Below are 19,508 nucleotides of genomic sequence, written 5' to 3'. Positions count from 1 at the left end.
TGTCACCTTTTTTTATAATTACTTAAAATAGATTAAAACTGATAGTAATATACATATAACTAATATGCTCTGTGCGTGTGAGTGTGTGTATGGCCCTTGGCCATACTCAAGAGGCGACATGGCAGAACTCCCCTGACACTTTCTGCTCCACTCAAGCAGCTGCTTTCACAATTAAAGGAGCACCTCCACCCCAGAATCCATCATGGAAAAGTGTGAACTCAACGTAATCCAGTCAATAACAATAGCCATGCACTTCACAGGAGCATATCTATCTCTATTTATGCCTGAGTAAGTGAGAGCAAGAGTGTAAAGTAGTGGCCTTAAAAACTGTCAAAGCGAGGTGAATCGGTGCCCCGTAGATGTCAATGAATAAAACAATACTTGGCATGGAAGTGAAAGCGTTTGTTTATTTGAGGCTACAAATGACCTGCACTGAAAACTGCTTTAGCACCAGAACCTGTGAAGCTTTTGGGAAGCGAGCCATGTGCTTTGATGACCTGTCTCCTCTAAAGTGCAGCTCACACCAGCAGTGACACAGACTGGTTCATCTGCACAGTCTTTGCAAAGGAAAGCACTCGAAGCTAGTGCTGGTGAAATGATTATGTGGAGGACTGGTGAAGAAGTGGTAGCCGCTCGCATGCTTGTAGCCTTTGCTAATCTATTAGTAACTAAATATGATACAATCAATAAACAGTGGACAAGTTCAAATTGAGCCATCTGATGAATGACCTGTTATTTTCACACATTACAACATCCTTGTTTTTCTTTTTCAGCACTTTTATGTTGTTTTTTCATTTGTGGTAAGATGCATTTTTTGCTGGGGGGGTTGAAGTCGCCTATTTGCCTCCATGATTATGCCAAATGCTTTTAAAAGGTGGATGAAGGTTTGAAAGATCAGGGACCTTTGCACCCTGTTCCCTCACACCCTCTCCTCTCTACTTTAATCTGATTACTAGCTGGCATCTTTGATCTCGGCCTGGGCCAGAGGAAAACAAGCTGCTGGGCCCTTGCCTATACACATGAAGCGAGTATGGAGATTAGCAGCCTTCCCTTACAGCTTTAGTGGCTAATACCTGATTAGGGCCCAAAGTCAGCCAATTGTCTCACTGCTGGCTATCGATGCTAGCATTGGCTCTAAAGGGAGATTGGGGGGGGTGGAGGCGATTGGAGGAAGAAGAGAGGGAGTAGTAGTGGTGGTGGTAATATGGGGGAGAGAGGGTTGGGTTGGAGGTTGATTCCGTAATGGATCCTCATTTTATCCTACCCCACTAAGAAGATTAGGCTTTGGTGTGTCATATTAGCTGTGCTCTCTGGGCCTTTGGTGGTCTGTGCAGTTTTCTAATGGCATGTCCAGTCTTCTCTCCTCTTCCCTTTTCTTCTCTTCTCTTCTCAATGCATACAGCATTATTTGTCCTACTGGAACAAAAATGCTCCAAGTGTTAGATACACACCATTTCTTTATGGAGGGGGCCCGGTATGATAAGCTCAAATGTTTAACATCTGTTTCAACTTAGAACGAAGTCATCTAATCTTTAAAGAAAAAAATGCTGCACCATGCATACTTTTAAAATAAGACAACACAGTCATTTGATGTATGAAGTGAGATGTATCACAAGTGCATATCAAGAGAAGAAGATGTGATGTGTTTTCCAATAAATTACACAACACCATGTTCATTTTTCACATTTCACTTTTGTTCTCATTAACTATGTTTTGGGAGTGTTGTGACTTTATTAATTAATGACAAATTATTCATTCAACCGTCAACTTGACTCGTTGACTGTTCTGAGAAGTACAGTATCAGCAAAGAGGCCTATGGGGAGACCATGGAAAAAAAACAACAACGTGTTTTCGATAGACTGCAGACATCTCATTCCAGTAAAGGGTTGTTGCACACTCTCCATCTTACTCCGTCCGACTCTCTATGTCTTTAAATCTGACAGTTTAACAAAGACAGAGCAAATCTCTGAGAGCGACAAGTTTCGCCAATTAGAGCACTTGAGACAGGCAAATGCCTCTCTCCTTAAAACTATTATGCTGCAACTGGTGCAAATAATTGGTCATTAATACAATGGGCGACTAAGAGCGGAGTTTGTAAGCATTTAACCAAGTATGAGAATTTGTCTATTTGAAGCAGTGTTTTTCTCTACATTTGGAGCCAAGAGCTTTAATTGTCAGTTAGCAATATGTCAAGTTCAGCTGCTCAACCAGCTCCAGTCAGAGGCTGATCTTTTTTTTCCCACAATGAAAATAAATGACAATTTACAAAGAGAAAGTACATTATTGTACACACGGGCTACAAGATCATATCAATACACTAAAATATCTGCATATTTGATGGTGTCATACTGCATCCACACTGTGTTGAAATGGAAATGTTGACAGTGGTTTTCCAACAGTGGTCCGTTTGACTATTCCTCTTATTAGACAAACAATGTTGTATGTATGTAACACCATTATTTTCACAATGAGAGTTTTTCTTGGAACATACCAAAATAAATCACAATTTCCAGGTTGAACTTGCCAGGTTCCTGCACATACTCGGCCCAAGTTCAGACAGAGAACCAGTATGGACATCTATGTAGATGTGTCTGTGGGGCTCTCTGTTTACTTTGCAGGAGACAAAGTTGGGGCTTCATTGCAACTTTCTTTGTGTACTTCCACAGTGTATTGATCTTAAGGCCAATAAATGTTGATCAGCATTTGCTTAGACCGAAATGATTGCATTTCAGAAAAGATAGATATCAGAGGGCATGCTTTTCTAGCACCCCTGAACTGACACAGAGTATGGGCTGCATTTTCTGTAATTGTCCAGAGAGATGCGAAGAAACAAGTAAGTAAGTGAAGGAAGAACACTTGTTGTGGCCTGTATTGTAACAACATGCAGTTCCATTTCCAGGGGGGTGCACATCAGTCGACAATTCCGTCTAAGCTTTGCTCTCCCGATGTAACAAATTCAGCAGTGAGGTAAAGGTAGAGAACGCTCATTGAATAAAGTCCCAGCAGCCTCATTATCCTAAGAGCTGTATCTTCTTATGAGTTTACTCTTTATCTACTTACAGTCAGTTCCTCTTTGTTCAGCAGTCCATGGCTCATAACACCTTTTTAATCTCTGTGTGTGAAAGGAGGGGGCTCGGATTCATGCTTGAATAGGTGCGCGAGTATGCCTGATTAGTGTGGTGCTAAATCTCTGGATGGGAAATTAATAAATTAAAGGAGGAGATTAGCTGCATGTGTACACTATTTTATTTTTAGGGAAATCAGGCCTGATGGACTTAAGTGATGCAGATGATATCTCATTATTTCAACCCTTTATCTCAATCTGCTATAGTCAAAGGAGCCTTTTTGTCTATGAATACTTCCAAGCTGCGTGATAATTTAATGACAAGATGTGCGAGTTTAATTAATTAAAGAGTGTAATGCTGTGTGTGGTTTAGAACAGGCACAGTAATGTTTGGTTTATTTTTTAATTGACGCCTGTGTGTGTGCGCAATTGTTAGTTGAATGTAAAGTATGTTGATGTAGATATTTGTGCTATGTGTATCACCACTTTGTCTCCTTGCAAAAGCAAGCCAGCCTCTCTGGTGTAGGAAACACAGTTGGCTCATCTCAACACCACCATTAACACCTATAGAGTCCAAAAGACGAAGCCAAGTTAACACGTTCTCTCCCCTACTGTCAGTTAGAGCGGGAATTCCCTTGTCAGTCATCTCAGAGTTGATCCCTGATGTCAAATAAATCATCTCGCCCTATCCCAACGTTCAAGCCTTTCAGTTCATGCATTAATAGATTTGACATTAGTTTTTGATACACAAAATATCGGCATTAACAAGAGTTCATTAGGATTGACGAATGTAAAACAAACAAACCAGCAAGCTAGAATATCTGTGTTTGTAAAAGAGTCTGCAGCGGGTGAAAGTGAGATTTTACAAGAGCTATAACTTCAGTCCCCGGTCTGAAAAAGGCTGCCTGACAGCAATTTAACATGGTGAAAACATTCTGAATACAGCATACTCTTAAATTGACATGGACTTTTAATGTGACTTAAATATGTTCTGCTGAGATCCTGTCAAGACTCTATGCAGGCAATCCTCCCACTACCATCAGGTAAAAAGCAAATATTATTGAAAAATCCACCACCAAAGAAGGCAAAACTCATCCCTCTTACTCTGTCTTTTGATAGGTGTGGCACCCTATGGGTCTTACCCAGCTGTTGTCCCTGTGGCTCTACCTTGCCCTGCTGAGCTGTACCTGTCTTAAGTTAATAAATCATTTTGGCATTATAAAATATTCAAAGGGGGGGGGGGGCTCAGGCAAGGCCAGGTTAAAGAATTTCTTAAATTTTCATGGCATGACAGCCTGTTACACATAGCACTTCTCCTCCACCCCTTTCAGCTGTGCGCGTGTGCGTGTGCGTGTGTGTGTGGCTGGGGTTGGGAAGATCTCCTGTGTCACTCTAATAGTCTAGAATTACACTTGTATCAGTGTCACTAGCATATGGGGTCTATGTATACCCTTAGGCCCATAACACTCCCTTCCACCCTCCACTGTCATGGCATTTAAAATGATACCATTTGGGCAAAGCTGGTTTTGACAGAAAAAGTGAAAATCTGTGTGTTTCTCTCCTTAGCCTGACGACAGAGCTGCAACCACCAGGGGCTCCTGCCACTGAGCAGCCAATCAAATTATATTTTATAGGATAATGATGGAAGTAGGTTTCCCTCCTTATATGCACACTCTCTCAATGCTTTTCTCTGCCCTTGACTCACTAGCTTTCCTGGAACTGTCTTTCTACCTCTCCACCCTGTCACCTGTCCATTGAGATACAATACTAAGGAAAAAAGATGACATCCCTATAGATGCAATCAAAACTGTTGAGACTGATGCAGTATTATTACAAGTGATGGCTAGATTTTAAATATAACTTAATTTAAGGGGCTATGCAATCGTTTATCACTATTTTTCGTTTGTTTTTATTTGGACAATGTCTTTTTTTTCCCCAGGTAAGTACCTTACACATAATTTGCCTTGTTAAAAGTATTATTATTTATATGGTGAACACTGCTGTTGAGAGGGGCCAGGGAATAAAACAAAGATACTATGAAATGAATTATGTTCTTTGCTGTATCAAACAGCTGTAAAGGCCTGAGGTGACTTAGCTTCACAAAGGTTAAACATCATATGAAATAGTGATGAATTCATGGATAGAGGGACCAATTAAAGCTTCCTGGACTGCGCTCCCATCTCTCCCTTTGCTCCCACCTCCTCAGCCACTTTTACCATCTACTTTTCTTTTTTCTTCTCACACTGTCTTGTCATAACGTTCACTATCTCTTGATCCCCTCTTTTACTCTGCCTATTCCTGACAATGAAACTTCTCCTCTTAACCCCTTCCCCTTTTCCATCCATCCATTTATTCATCCATCCATCCATCACCTGGAGGATAGGCAGTGCTTTGGCTGGCCGTGGGCAGAGGCAAATGGATATAATATAAGGGCCCAGGTTTCAAATACTGACATGTAGCCAACCTTCCCCGTTAATTAAAAGCATCTTAAAATGCAGTGCAATGTGGGGATGCAGCGAGGGCTTAATGGGATGCTGTAAATAGAAAGAGTGTTCCAAAATTTGCTCGGGTGGCTTCCTTTCTAGAATGAATGCAGTGGGAGAAAAAGCCAGGAGGCTGTGACTAATAGTGTCAAGAGAACAAGATAAAATCAATAGTTTATACACACACACACACACACACACAAATATACATACATGTATGTATGTATATATATATATATATATATATATATACACACACACACTACCAGTCAAAAGTTTGGACACACCTTTCCATTTATTTGAATGAGGTAGTGTGGTAGTGGTAGTGTGTATACATATATACATATATACATATATAGATATACATATATAGATATAGATGAACACATAACCAGTTTAGGCAAAAGAAAAAGCGGCAGCTTCTCCAGGATTCCATCTCCTACCACAGTGGCCTTTACTCGCTTACTGACAAACATACAAGAACCCACATACACACACTTGCAATTGCAATATTGATATGTTTTCGCTTTTTATCTCTTGATATCTAGTTGTTACCCTCTCTGCCAGGCCACTCTGACCTCTGTGAATTCCATAATATATGCCTGTAATTGCACATCAAAACTGCATTATTTCAACACCAACTCTCCCCCATCCAACACACACACACACACACACCCAATGGGGCACAAACACACACACACACACATCTGTAATTGCATATGCATATATGAGCACAAGTGCATACATTCATATGCAAGCTTGCAGGTCTTATTTTTATGTATATACACACAAACACACAACATGGCTCACTGGCCTGCTGATGCTATAGGCCTCATGTATTTTGATGATATGAAAGTTGACCACATTTACATGCAAATCGAAGTTCCAGATTAACAGGTTCCGTGCACGGGGAGGGTGAAGGAGGACTGCATGGTAATATGCTATTATGGCTTTTAAATACATTTACCGATGTTTTGACCCAGAATTAGAATGGTCCGAGCACAAGAAAATCATGTCGGCCTGATAATAATTTGGTTTTCAAATTGGGAATACAATTTCATCCGGTTCAACTGTCATATCTAATAATGACTCAGGTTGTGCTCACTAAATTGAAGATTCTTTTTCCACATAGTTTTGTCCCACCCTCGTAGAATGAGAGAACAAGCACTGTGTTAACAGAGTCCCTTGCAGGCCAGAAATTGCTGCCTAATACCACGACATTGTCAGTGTACAAAAACCTAAATGACAAGTGTCTCTGTGTTCATGTACTGAGAGGGTTTGCGTTTAGAAAAATCACACGACGGTGGCAAGTTTATTCTTTCAGCTTAGTCAAAGGAGTGAAAATGACTTTTTTGACACCAGCAATAGGTCACGTCTTTCTATAGCTAACTGGTCAATTTGCATATTATACATAAAGAATAATGTAGTCCGTGTTCTGTCAAGACATTGAGTCAATACATCTTCAAATCACTGTTTGTCCGTCAGCGCAAAATGGCAATCACCTCAACCAAAATGGTCCTGACAGCTAAGGACTGATCTCAGTTTTCATGCAGGGAGTTCATTACTTGAGATAGACTGCTTAATCTTTGCATTTCTCTTGCTCCGTGTTATTTTCAGAATCATGAATTTCAATGTGAAGGCTGTTCAAAAAAAAACAAAAACTTTGAGATCTTGTTATCAACAAATGATTAAACTGTAGACCGACCCAAAAGGATAAACTGAATGCTCTCTACTGTTATAAGTCTGGTTTATCATCTTTGCATTTAATGAATGTAGTCAACTGTACCATAGTTTGATCTCCTTGGAGCACACGCAAACATGAGAGACAGAAGAAGAGAAGAAGAAGACGAATAAAAAAAAAAAGGAAGACATCATCCTCGGGTGTTACACTTGCGATGCATTTCCTCTAAAATGTTTCCCCACTCAAGAAATAAACAAATAATTAACCGCCCCATGGGATATGACACACAAATAGAATAATGTATTTGTGTAAGTCAAATGCCTTTTCACGGCTGGGCAAAGAAAACATAATAAATGAATATGAAAGAAGTAAACAGAGTCCCGATACCATCTAATTAACAAATACCATTTTTATCATGTCTACTGGGGGCTAAAATAGTTTTTGAAAAATCGCAGCGTGCCTTTTGGCATCCTGGTCAATTTATGTAAACAGCCTGCAAACATTCTATTGGCGCACATCACAGTGAGATCATAGACTATTAATGAAGATTGAAAATAAAGGCTGTGTCATCTGCATCAGTGGCACTGGGATGCACTTGGTGGCAGTGCATCATTCCTTAAAGTCAGTCAGTGAAAGTAGAGAGGGAATAGCCTTGGAATAACATTGCCATACTTTTAATATTTAACTGTTTGGAGGAGGAGGTGAGTATAGGTGCAGGATTGAGTCACATACTGCTATCTAATAAGATATAAAATACTTATATGATGGGACATAGTGGATAATGTGGTGGGGCAATTGGAGCTAAACCTATACTGGGTGAACTCCATGATGATAACGCTCCCACTATAGTGAACGTATACAGATGACGCCAAGAGGAAGTAGTTTGATGTCATTCGGAAAAGAAGCTAATTCCTGCTTTAACTGGACACAATGTATACTTATTTACAGTATAAGCACTATTTTGGAAGAACACATAACATAAATCTGTACACCCATTAACTTAATACGCAGCCTGTCGTTTAATGGTTGCCATTTAGACTAATGACAAGTGTTTACGATACGATGCATCAAAATCTGTCGGGGAATATTTACCTAGAATTCCATCTCTTTTATGGCTCATGATTGCCAGAGACACCGTTTGGCCAACAATGTCACCGAGGTCACTCAGCGAGGGTGGGCTGTGTGGAGAAATATGCCAAGCAGACACTTAATACCTCAAAGAATCCATACCAGACACCGAAAGTGGAGAGAGAGACGTGTGGAGGATATGATGGAATGAAGACGCAGAGAAAGAGAGCAGGGAGAGAGAGAGAGAGAGAGACAGGGAGAGATGGGATGAAATGAGGGGAAAAAAATAATTACACGGCCAAAGAGAGATAGAGAACAAATAAATTAGACCAAAAGTGAGAAGCATTGAAACGGAGCAAGAGTAAGCGAGCAGTGAAGCAGATAGGGCCCATGGGAGCCAGCAAGAGAACAAAAGCGGCCCTTCTGCTAATTGACTGCAGAATTAGCCCCCTCTTCCCCAGTGGGACTGCGGCGAGGCAGTGGCAGATGGAGGCAGACTGGACAGCAGAGCAGAAAAAAGGCCTGCAAAACCTGCCGTGAAGCTGCCCACAATTGGGGGTCACAACACCACAACACGTTGTTTAACAGGACATGGCCAAAAGGACGAGGAGGGCTAGGGGGGATTAAAAAGGTCACAGAGGAGGTGTACACTTCTGGACAAGGGAGAAAGATAGAGAGGGGGAGAGAGAGAGAGATGAAGGGAGTGCAAGATGAGGAATACTAGTCTTTTGATTGTTATAACATATATATAATATATTGTGGTCAGGGCATTTTGGAAGCAAATATGTACCATGAGAATCAAAGGTACGGTTGAGACTATTGGTCAGTTAACTGATCAAATTCTCATTATTAGTTCAGTCATTTTTGAGGTATAATATACATATATTTTGAAAAAAAAGAAAATACCACATTTTAAATGATCAATTTTGAGCATACATTTTTGGATGTTTTATGGTTCGTTTTTTTTACTTTTATTTGAACATATCGACAGTGCTTTTTTCAAATAAAGAAATAAAGAACTGTTAAATGCATTAATACCCATTTTTTTATTAGTTGAATTTGTTTTATTTTCTTTAACCCTGCAAATTTGACTTTTGAGACATAACATATGGTATTAATAAATGTTTGCTTAAATCAAAAAATACGTTTCTAACAAAGAAAGTTTCTAATGCTTTTTTTTTTGTGGCATTTTTTACTAAAGTTTACTAAAACATACTTTTTTACATGTCTGTTGCACTTTCTTGGGTCAAAGTTCACCAGGTATTTTCACGAGTCCTTTGTAACTTCACTATTCTCTCATGCAAATAAAGACACATATACACACATGAGTGCACACACACACACAGCACTTTTTCAAGTACTTAAAGCAGCCATTCCTCTTTCTAGGGATTACTCAGAGGACCACATTTACAGTTTCTCGCTCTCATATTAAGGCTGTATGGAAATCAGAAGACGACAGACACCACTCATGGGCTGTTTGAAATTCAAACAAGGTGGGGAGTAAAACTATATTGTCCTTTTGAGGATGGAGGAGGATGCTTTCCATTCTGTGCTGCACCATGACTGTCATAGTAATCTGATATGACAAATTCATATACAGTGGATTAACTGCCGGTGGTGAAAGCCAGAGCAGTTAATATGTGTTGATGTTGCCTTTATCCAGCAGGTCTGCTGTTCCTGGCCAGTGGTTAGGAAAGGAGGAAAGGAAAGGAAAGGAAAATAAATGAAAGGGGCAAGGAAAGGATCTTGTGGCCATCAAGAAAAGTAAAAAAATAAATAAATGCCAGAGCCACTGGGCCTGCTCATCACTTTGTGCACTGTCAAAATCTTTGATGTTCCCCGACTCTTGATGTCAGGGGCTATGAAAAATGCTTAGCTCAATTTAAGCCTCTCGCAAAAAAGGGCTAACAACTGTAATTAAATCATTAAATTCTTGTCTACGCTTCACAGAGCATAGAGAAAATTAACTTCCCACCAACCTCATTTTCTACTTGAACATGAAATAATGATTTTTTTTTTTCTCAAGCTCATATAATTACAAAGCTAACATCTGATAGAGTCAGCATCCAGGGGGGATTATCACATGCATGAGTATTAGACCTCATTACCAGCTTGACTGCAAAATTATTACATCTTGTAATTGGATGGTGAGATTTATACACAGATTGGCCGGGTTTCTGTAAGATTGTAATTACAAGCTTCATTGGTTTGCTACTTATCGGAACTTCACAGAGAAAACAACTGGTAAAATGAAATGAGCATTTCATTAACCTATCGCCTTATCAGGGGAAAAACCTGTGTAACGTTCATGTATGCATTAACATAAATAGGATCATTCATTCTGCCACCAGATAGCCAGGCCTGGATGTTTTTCTTTATTTTTTTTCTTCCAGGCACCGAGGGTGGAGGTGCTGGTTTGATTGCTGCTGGAGTAGGCGGGGAGTTGGTTTGGTGGCAATATTCATTCATTTTCACAGAGTTTATTTAACCTTCATAATCCGCTGTTGATGGGGGAGTGGAGGGAAAAGCGACACCGAGGGGATGACATGGAGGAGGGAGAAGGAGAAAGGGCGAGAGGAAAAGGGAAAAAATAATAATGAATTTGTTGTCTAACGTTACAAGGGATGAACTCAATATATCTATTACTTAAAGACTAACTGACTGTGAAAGTGCTCATTTCACGAGAGGCGAGGCAGTGAGCTGGATACTCGTGGGGCTGCTCATCCCCTCCGCTCCCTCTCCCCCTTCTCTCTCTCGCTTGGCTTTGATGTTTCCCCTTTTGCTGTTAACAAACTCTGGCCATGTTCCCCTCCTGCTCAAACACAATGGCAGGTGCAGATTGGATGCCCACATAAATAACCTCCTCACACAATGACACTGGGGGATCGATCCAGATTTTGATGGGTACTGCTGCTCATACAAAAGGAGTGCGTGCGTATGTGTGTGTGTGTGTGCACGCGTGTGTGTGTGAAGACGAGCCGAACGGAAAACAAATGGTGATGAGCAAGATGAGACAGACGGGAAAGAAGGTGGAAAAAGGGGGAAGGAGAAGGAGGAGGAAGGGGAATAAAATGGTTCAATTACAAGGGAACACTATTTCTCTCCTCTTAACAAGAGATTTCATGGTGTGGGCCAGTGTTTGGCAGAAACAGCTGAGTGCCACTAATGCTAAAGCATTACACTGCGCCAGTTCAGCTGGCCCCTTTTGAGATTGGAGTCACTTCTTATTGAACTTCATTGTCCAGATTGGTTTCTTTTTCAGATGGGATCAATGACGCCTCAACATGGACGTGATGTAAAAAGCCATGGTGCAACCTGCCATTCACCTTGAGTAACACCATCACCGCACTTTAGGGTATAGGAGGCGAACCATTCCAGAGTGAGTGCATCTCCCAAACAGATATATTTTGCAAGTGTGATATTTAAAAAAAACAAAAAAAAACTAAAAAAAAAAACATTAACCTGCTTAACATTCACATCAGAGACGTGGAAAAATATAATAAATGGTCCATTTACAGTACAGGGAATTAGATTCCCAATATGATCAGAATTCCAAGGCATTTTAAATCTCTGTAATTAAAAATTATGTCAAAATACAATTTGATTTAAAAATAAAAATAAAAAAATCAGCCAAAGACACACTCATTTTCTTTAGCAGTTAGGTGCCAGAGTAAATCTCCGGACCCCAGGAAGCTACTGTTTTTAGAAAATAAACTTCAGTGATTGTGTGTACGTGTGGAGCTCTGCTAGCTCACACAGCTCTAATGTTGAAATACAGGAGGGCCACAAATGTTTTGAGAGTTTTTATCAAGTTCTGTTCTGTCAAACATCAAAACAACAGCAGTAGGTACGTTCACTACTGCAAGCTCCACCATTAAGGTTCCTGAACGTTCAGAGAACACTACCACTGACCAGGGACCTTTTGTGCAGTAAAACATTTACTCACAACTTTTATTTGGTCCCTGGTCGAACGTTCCAAGCTCCTATAGTTCCTGATGAACTATGGCGGAAATGTGGCTGTAAGTGTCCTTCACAGAAGGTGTGAAGAAGTTACACCACTGGTCAACTGAATGAATCTTGTGAAGTGAGGTGGGTCTTTCCCCGTTCAGCTGAATGCGCAGAAACTGACGCTGCGTGGATGATGAGTGGAATAACTTTCTCTTTATGTGATCAATGTGCAAGTGAACACAACAGAAATCACAATATAGAAATTGTCTCTCACTGATGGGACTATTTTGTCTCTACAGCAGAATTTTAACAGCTCAGCAGCTAGGATTGGAAGTGATTTCTGGTTAAAATGGACCATATTTCAATCACAACGTCCGTATGTTCTTTGGTCTGAAAACACAAACAAATAATTAGAATGGCTTCACTGGGAAACTGGCAACATAGATACTAAATCTGTGAGTACTGAGCGTATAGCACAGAGGCAAACGGATGAAGGCTCAAACTGACTGACAGAAGACAATAATGTCACAAATGAGGTAATTAGTGTATCACATGACCGAGCAACATTTCGGGGGTTTTGGAGCAGGGTTAAGTTGTGATCCATGAAGCAGTAGTTTACAGCAAATCTTAACAAATACATTCAGTATAATCTCCATTGCAAACATATACTGTTCCAGCTAGTCTCCAGGTTTGTCATGGTTGTCCACAAAGAGCTACTCAAGTATATCAGCAGCCATTTCGGAACCCCGTTTTCTTTTGGGGGCGTTTGTCCCCTGACTCACCCCGTCCCCTCCCCAGATCACTGTGACTACAATGCATTAGTACATAAGTGAATCTGACAGACTGCTGTTTTCATCTGTGACCCCGTAGCACACAAGGCTAGAGGCCAGGGCCACTGGTTAGCTTACTCTAGAAGCCATGATGACACCAATAATCTAAATTAAATTAGTAGTTTGTAGCCGCACAGATGTCAGGAAAAAATATGAGAAATAGTGGTTTGACTTGGTAGTGGAGAGAGTAATTTTAAAAAAAATTATTATTTTTGTATGCATGTTTTACAATATGACGACAACAACATTCAAATATAAACTCCCTGCTGTAAAATGCAAGTGAAATAGCAAAGCTTAACATCTGAACTGCCCGATTTCTTCCAATTTTTTTTTATTTGTCTTTTCTTTTCATGTATGTGTTGATAACTATGTAAACACTCCTGTATGGAAGCAAGTAAGCGAATGAGTGACGCACCAAAGCAACCGAAACAAAGTCAGTCTGATCGTTGATCAAGGTGATCGCAGTGTTAAACATTGTGAGAGGCCAATGCATCCTGGGTAGCAAGTCCAGCAACATAAAACCAGCAGGTTTTGAGTACTATCAAGACTTGGTACAAAGATGCACTAAAGCAGAAAAAGCAGCGCAACATGATAAAAGATGAAAAAGAGAAACAGCCTCATTAAAATTCCATTTGTCATGCTGTCTGTTGATCATTTCTTTTACTGCAAGTCTCTCCTTTAAACCACTATCAAGGGGTGCAATTTCAAAAGAATTCTTCAGTGTACAAAAATCTTTTTTTTTTCCCCTCAAAGGCCCTTCCTTAAAAATCACTTAACACTGTTGATAAATAAACATGACAATTGTATCATCTGAAAGCAGATTTGCATGCTCTCACCCCCCCCCCCCCCCCCCCCAGCTCCCTCCACCCCCACCCCCCCAACACCATTTCTGAAGATGCAAACAAACACACGAAACTCTTGTGAATATTTCTGTATTGTTTCGAAACCAGTGTTTGAGCCCCTCTTATTCTGATTTAGCATGAAATTATATGTGGGACAAGGAGAAGACTTTGATTTCAGTGTCCTCATTGTTCTAAAGTCTTCCTCACATATTTACACTTTGTGTCTGCAACTGAACCGAGCGAGCGGATGTGCGCACACGGGCTATAAACTGGGGAGCGTTATGCTTGCAGCCTGCCGGCTCACAAGAAATCAGTTGATTATTTCATGAGGAAATTGAAGACCAAGTAATGGAATTAGTTAGTGAATTGCCAGAGTTGTAATGAGCTTATAGAGTCATACATGCCGACTTGCACAATAACTGTGAATCTATATAGAGCAGGTCTTAAAAAGCATTCTTATTCAATACAGGCAGTATATACTGTAATTATGGCGGTGCTTTACATTGAGAGATCTGGAAATACTTTACTCTCCAAAACTTTTAACGTTTTAAGTAAAGAGTCCCTTACATGAGTATTGTTCATGTAGGTCAAAAATGTTGTTAAAAAAAATCTTAAATCAGTAGCCTAATGAAAAAAAAACCTAACAATTTAGTGCATTTAAAATATTTAAAGGCCAGTGTTGCATCTCTCTCTCACACACACACACACACACACAAACTCTCTCTCTATTGCGCTCTCTCATTGGCTAGCTATAGCTATTCATTAGCTCCAGCCCCTTTGGCAATGGGAGTCTTTAACCTCCATTAGATCTAATGTTGATATGTTTCCCCAGTAAAGAGCCAAAACAATTAACACCCCTTCTCACATTTCTCTCCCCTTGGCCCCTAACCACATCAAAATCTGGGCCTACTCGTTCATTACCCACCCCTGAGTATGCCCTTAGGGAGGAGAAAAGTCAGATCCTTGGCTCTTCTCTTTTGTATGGTATGCAGTCAGAAGCTAGAATGAGTTAAAAGGAACTTGTCAACAATAATGAAGCACTGTGTTTCTCCAACACTTCAATGCCGCAGCGGCAAAGCAGCACCTCTTTGGGTGAGCTACTTAATCATGATAAAACTTGATCATGATGAGGTAACACCTTCTCTGCTTGTGTTGGAGCTTGTTTTTATAATAATTTGCGCCTTCAGCAACCGCGGTGGCGGTAGCAGTGTTGTTGCACACACTCGGTGTGAGTGTGCACCACAACTCACAACTCATTCAACTCAGTCCCTCATTAACAAAAATTAATAAACACATGTAATGCCTACCAGATTACGACATAGAACATTCCAGGTGTATTATTGTTTGGTGTCCATCATAAAACCACAGCAGTATAGCTAGACACCAGTAGCCAGAGCCGGAGAGTTCACAGTTTACATGTGACGAACAGAGCTGGAGACTTTATGGGTGAGACACGGCCAAAACAGAATCTCCTGACGATCCAGGCCAGTTGTTGTGTCTGGTTTGAGCATGCAGAGGGCAGGACACTCGCCCATTCAGTTGCTGCGGAGTTTCTTCTGCTGCATTCTCACGCGAGTTCGCTTGGACATTACCTGGAGATTATACGAGGGAGTTGGCAGCAGAATCTACAGATAATCTCCAGAGAATGTCCAGAGTGACTTCTGCAGACATTTGCATTCACACACACACACACACACAGCCCCCCTCTGGAGAATGTCCACACTTTAATTATCATTGTTAAGGATACACGTTCCTTTGTGCCACAAATGGAATTGTCTTTTTTTCTGTAAAATAAGATAAGCTAAGCTATAAGGCAGTGGTGTCAAACGTGCGGCCCGCAGGCCACATGCGGCCCACCAATCGATTTCATGCGCGCCACCACTTAATATCAAGTTATAATTAGTTATTTATGTGTATTCATTGATTCATTTGGCATCAAAAACGCTTTTATTTTGAAATTATGTAAATGATGTGAATTTTTTTCTCAAAAAGTGGGACTTCCACTTGATCGGCCCCCTACTGGTCCAAACTAGACACTCAGTGGCCCTCAGGTGATTTGAGTTTGAGAACCCTGCTATAGGGGATCAATATGAATTGGATAATGGCATGTTCATATCAATATTATATTGTGCAATCAGCTTTAATATTATAATGAAGTGTATGCCAAACATTTCTGCAACTGAGCTTTAACAAAAACAACTGCCTCGTAGCATAATGTGAACTGTATTTACTTAAAACATTTAACCTTGTTCCTTGAAGACTAACCTTATACATACAGGTATTTGTTTAAAGGGGGAAGCTGTACTTTTTATGTATGCTGTATGTTTATTACCAAAAAAAAAAAAGTGAGTAGTTGTGTGAAATGAGGGAATAAAAATATTTAAATGTGATGTTTATCTGAAGAAATGGTCATGGCAATCATTTATAACATCACATTAAACTAGTAGCAGACTTCTGACTATAAAGTTTCTCTTAACAGTTCGCTTTTGTCTCAAATACAACTTGAATTTATTAACTTCAGCATAGCAACCGCAATAGCATCCAAAATACAGTGGAATCAATTAAAATAAGACATTATGTAATGGTTAAAATCTGCAAAGTTTAGGATTAGACCAGCAATTTTGACGCGTGCATCAAAGAATTTGAAACATGACATGACTTTGTTGTGGGGCCACACATGTGCAGTGTTCTTTAAACTGCCCTGATGTAAAGCCCCCTTTAAAATTGTCTTTTAAGTCCAGAAGCCTGTGTCCTGTCAGAAGTGAGGAACACCAGCCCTCCAAGTGTATCGCTGTCAAGTGCATATAGCGTCTTGACCTTCTAAGACCCAGAATAGACCTCTTTTATTATCCAGGAAATACCTAGTTTCCTCACCTATAGGTGTGGTGCCGTGTATCAAATGTCTCACAGTAACACCAGTGGTTCTCTCGCAGCTAAATAGCTAAGTCGCTCTGACGCAGATTGGCGAGTACATCGGAGCGAAGCGTGAGTGAGTGTGTGAACGTCTGTGTGTAACGTTAAGAGGAAGAAGCCTGGGCCTAACAGTTATGATGGTCTATTGATATCACTGATATTCATCTAATCTCTTCTCTCCGGGGAGAAATTGAGTTTTGGTTTCAACACTTAATTTGATAATCTGTCAGAAAAGCACAAAAGGGACATTCTGCGGATTCTTAACCTTTCCTCAACTTCGGCACTCCCAGAGGCAGGAAAGGAGTATCTTTCACCACAGTTATTAGTTCACAGAGACACCCTTGACCTCTGCGGCGGTAGCCAATTGTCAACACAACTGATGTTTGTTTTCTTTAGCTGTTGTTTTTGCTTTTTAATGCAGGTTTACTCTTTTTGATTTTTGCTCTATGTGTTGGCTCATATCCTAAATACCAAAGTTCACAAACACATAAAGAATTCAAACAAGTCAACAACACGTTGCAGGACTCACTGTCATCAACACCAAAGTTTTGAAAGGTTTAAAAAAAAAAACATAAATATGTCTAAATGTGTTTATTAAAAAAACAATTGTTGGTTGACATTTTACCCATGAATTAGGGACACAATTAATTTTACATTTGTATTTAAGAGAACATTAATATCTGGTTGCATGTTTAACCTAAGACAGTCGTGCATGATTCTTTTTTGAGAAAAAAAATATAATTACAATTTTAAGACAAAGTTTCCAAAGCATGGGGACTGACTTTACTGACAATATAAATAAATGTTTTTAAATTCTACTGAGCAAACACTCTGTTTGAGACAAAAACCTGGTCCTAATGAGGCAGAATCTCATTTCTAAGAAACTAATTGGGTTTAGGGCTAAGATTTTAACCGTGGTGAGGTTAAGGTTATGGTTAGACATTAACTGGTTATGGTTTAAGTTAGGACAAACGCATTGTTTAGGCTGTCCAAATGAATGGAAGTTAGTGTCCTAAATATAATAATTATGTGTGTGTGAAAAATGTATTAAATTCTACTACTTTTATTTATAATTAGGATAACTATTCCACAGGGTGTGTGTACATTATTAGAGATATGTATTATTAGCTTTGCTTTTCTTATTTGTTTGCAAAAAGCTACTAGAAAACACAAGAAAAATATGTAAATATGGAATTTTAAAAGGACTTGTGTAATTGTTGCTGTTAAATTCAATTTAAATAGCACCTGATTTGACTCTTAAAGCAGAGAAGAGGCCCCTGAAGGTTTACAGGATGAAGCTATGAGTGATTGTGGCATCGTGGGGACAAAATACATAAACATACATAAAAAAAAATACATATAGATAACATACAGTATGCATATGTGCACGTGTGTGCAAGAACACGTGTGCGCGTCACGGACCGTCACAAATTTCGAAAGCACATCTGTTTCGAGGCGTAATACTTAAGGGAACGTGGACGAGTTAAAAAAAATGGAACGAGAGGATCCGGAACAAAGTTTTCCATGCTCGCTCTCTCTCTCCCCCCCCCTCTCTCTCTCCCTCCCTCTCTCTCTCTCTCTCACTTGCCCCTTCTCCCTCTCTCTCTCCCTCCCTCTCTCTCTCTCTCTGGGTGGAAGCTAAGGAGCTTGTAGTGGTAATGAGAGTTTAACAAGACCCAATAAATCAGTTAACAGTAATGGTTTACTGCCCTCAACACTTGTCATTGTTTACCAGGAGTCAACTGGTTCTTCGAAAAAGAAAGATTGTTAGGAATGTTGTATTGTTACTTATTTATGTATGTATTGCTATTATTTGTTAGTATTGTTATTGAATACATTCAGTTGTTGCTTCTTCTTCTTTTTAACTTTGGGGTGCCTTTATTATATTACCAGTGTCCTGAACGCCCCTCACCCTCCACGCAGCCGTCATGTGTCGCCCCCTGCGCACATTTCCACCGGGTTATCACAATTGCCATTCCTCCCCTCCTTTATGATGTGTTAGCCAGATTACCATCAGTGCCCCACAGATATTTTTAACAGATCCTCGGTGCTCGGCAATATCCACTCGGAGCCATCTGGTGCAGATCAAAATCTACTGACTTCTTGGGCTCCAGTCGTTAAGGCATTAAATCTAGATCTACAGAATACCCAAAAAAAAAAAAAAAAAAAAAAAACACACCCCACTCAGCCCCCCCACAATGACACGGGAGGTGGGCGATATAAGAATCAAATCAAATGGAAATAGAAATGTTAAAACATGGACACCCCTCCTCTGGTGAGACACACGGCTGGGTCCGAAGTGGACGTTAGAGGAGGGTACACATCGTTTTCCTCTGAGCTTCAGAGAAGGCGATGCCATTGTTTGTTTGTTTTTTTTGTTATTGAAATTCAACTCTTACAGAATTATTTAAAAAATGTAATGCATAAGAAAAATAAAACAATTTTAAAACAATAATTTAGCTTTGGATTTCAGAGGTGAGCATTCTGTGAGAGATTTCCAATTTATGGTGGAGAAAATATTCTTCACACTCACTTTTGTTTCCCTGAGTTTATGTGCGTTGAGTGCTGCCACGTCATTTACTTCTAAATTAGAAGCTTGGAGTGCACATGGATAACACTTTGTGGCGCGTTCAGGGACCTAATCGGTGTTGGACTTGTCTGTGGCTTTTTCCGGTCTCA

Source organism: Solea solea, chromosome 13, assembly GCF_958295425.1.
Source record: "Solea solea chromosome 13, fSolSol10.1, whole genome shotgun sequence".
In the NCBI taxonomy this organism is placed as follows: Eukaryota; Metazoa; Chordata; class Actinopteri; order Pleuronectiformes; family Soleidae; genus Solea; species Solea solea.
Note: the sequence above shows the minus strand (reverse complement) of the source record.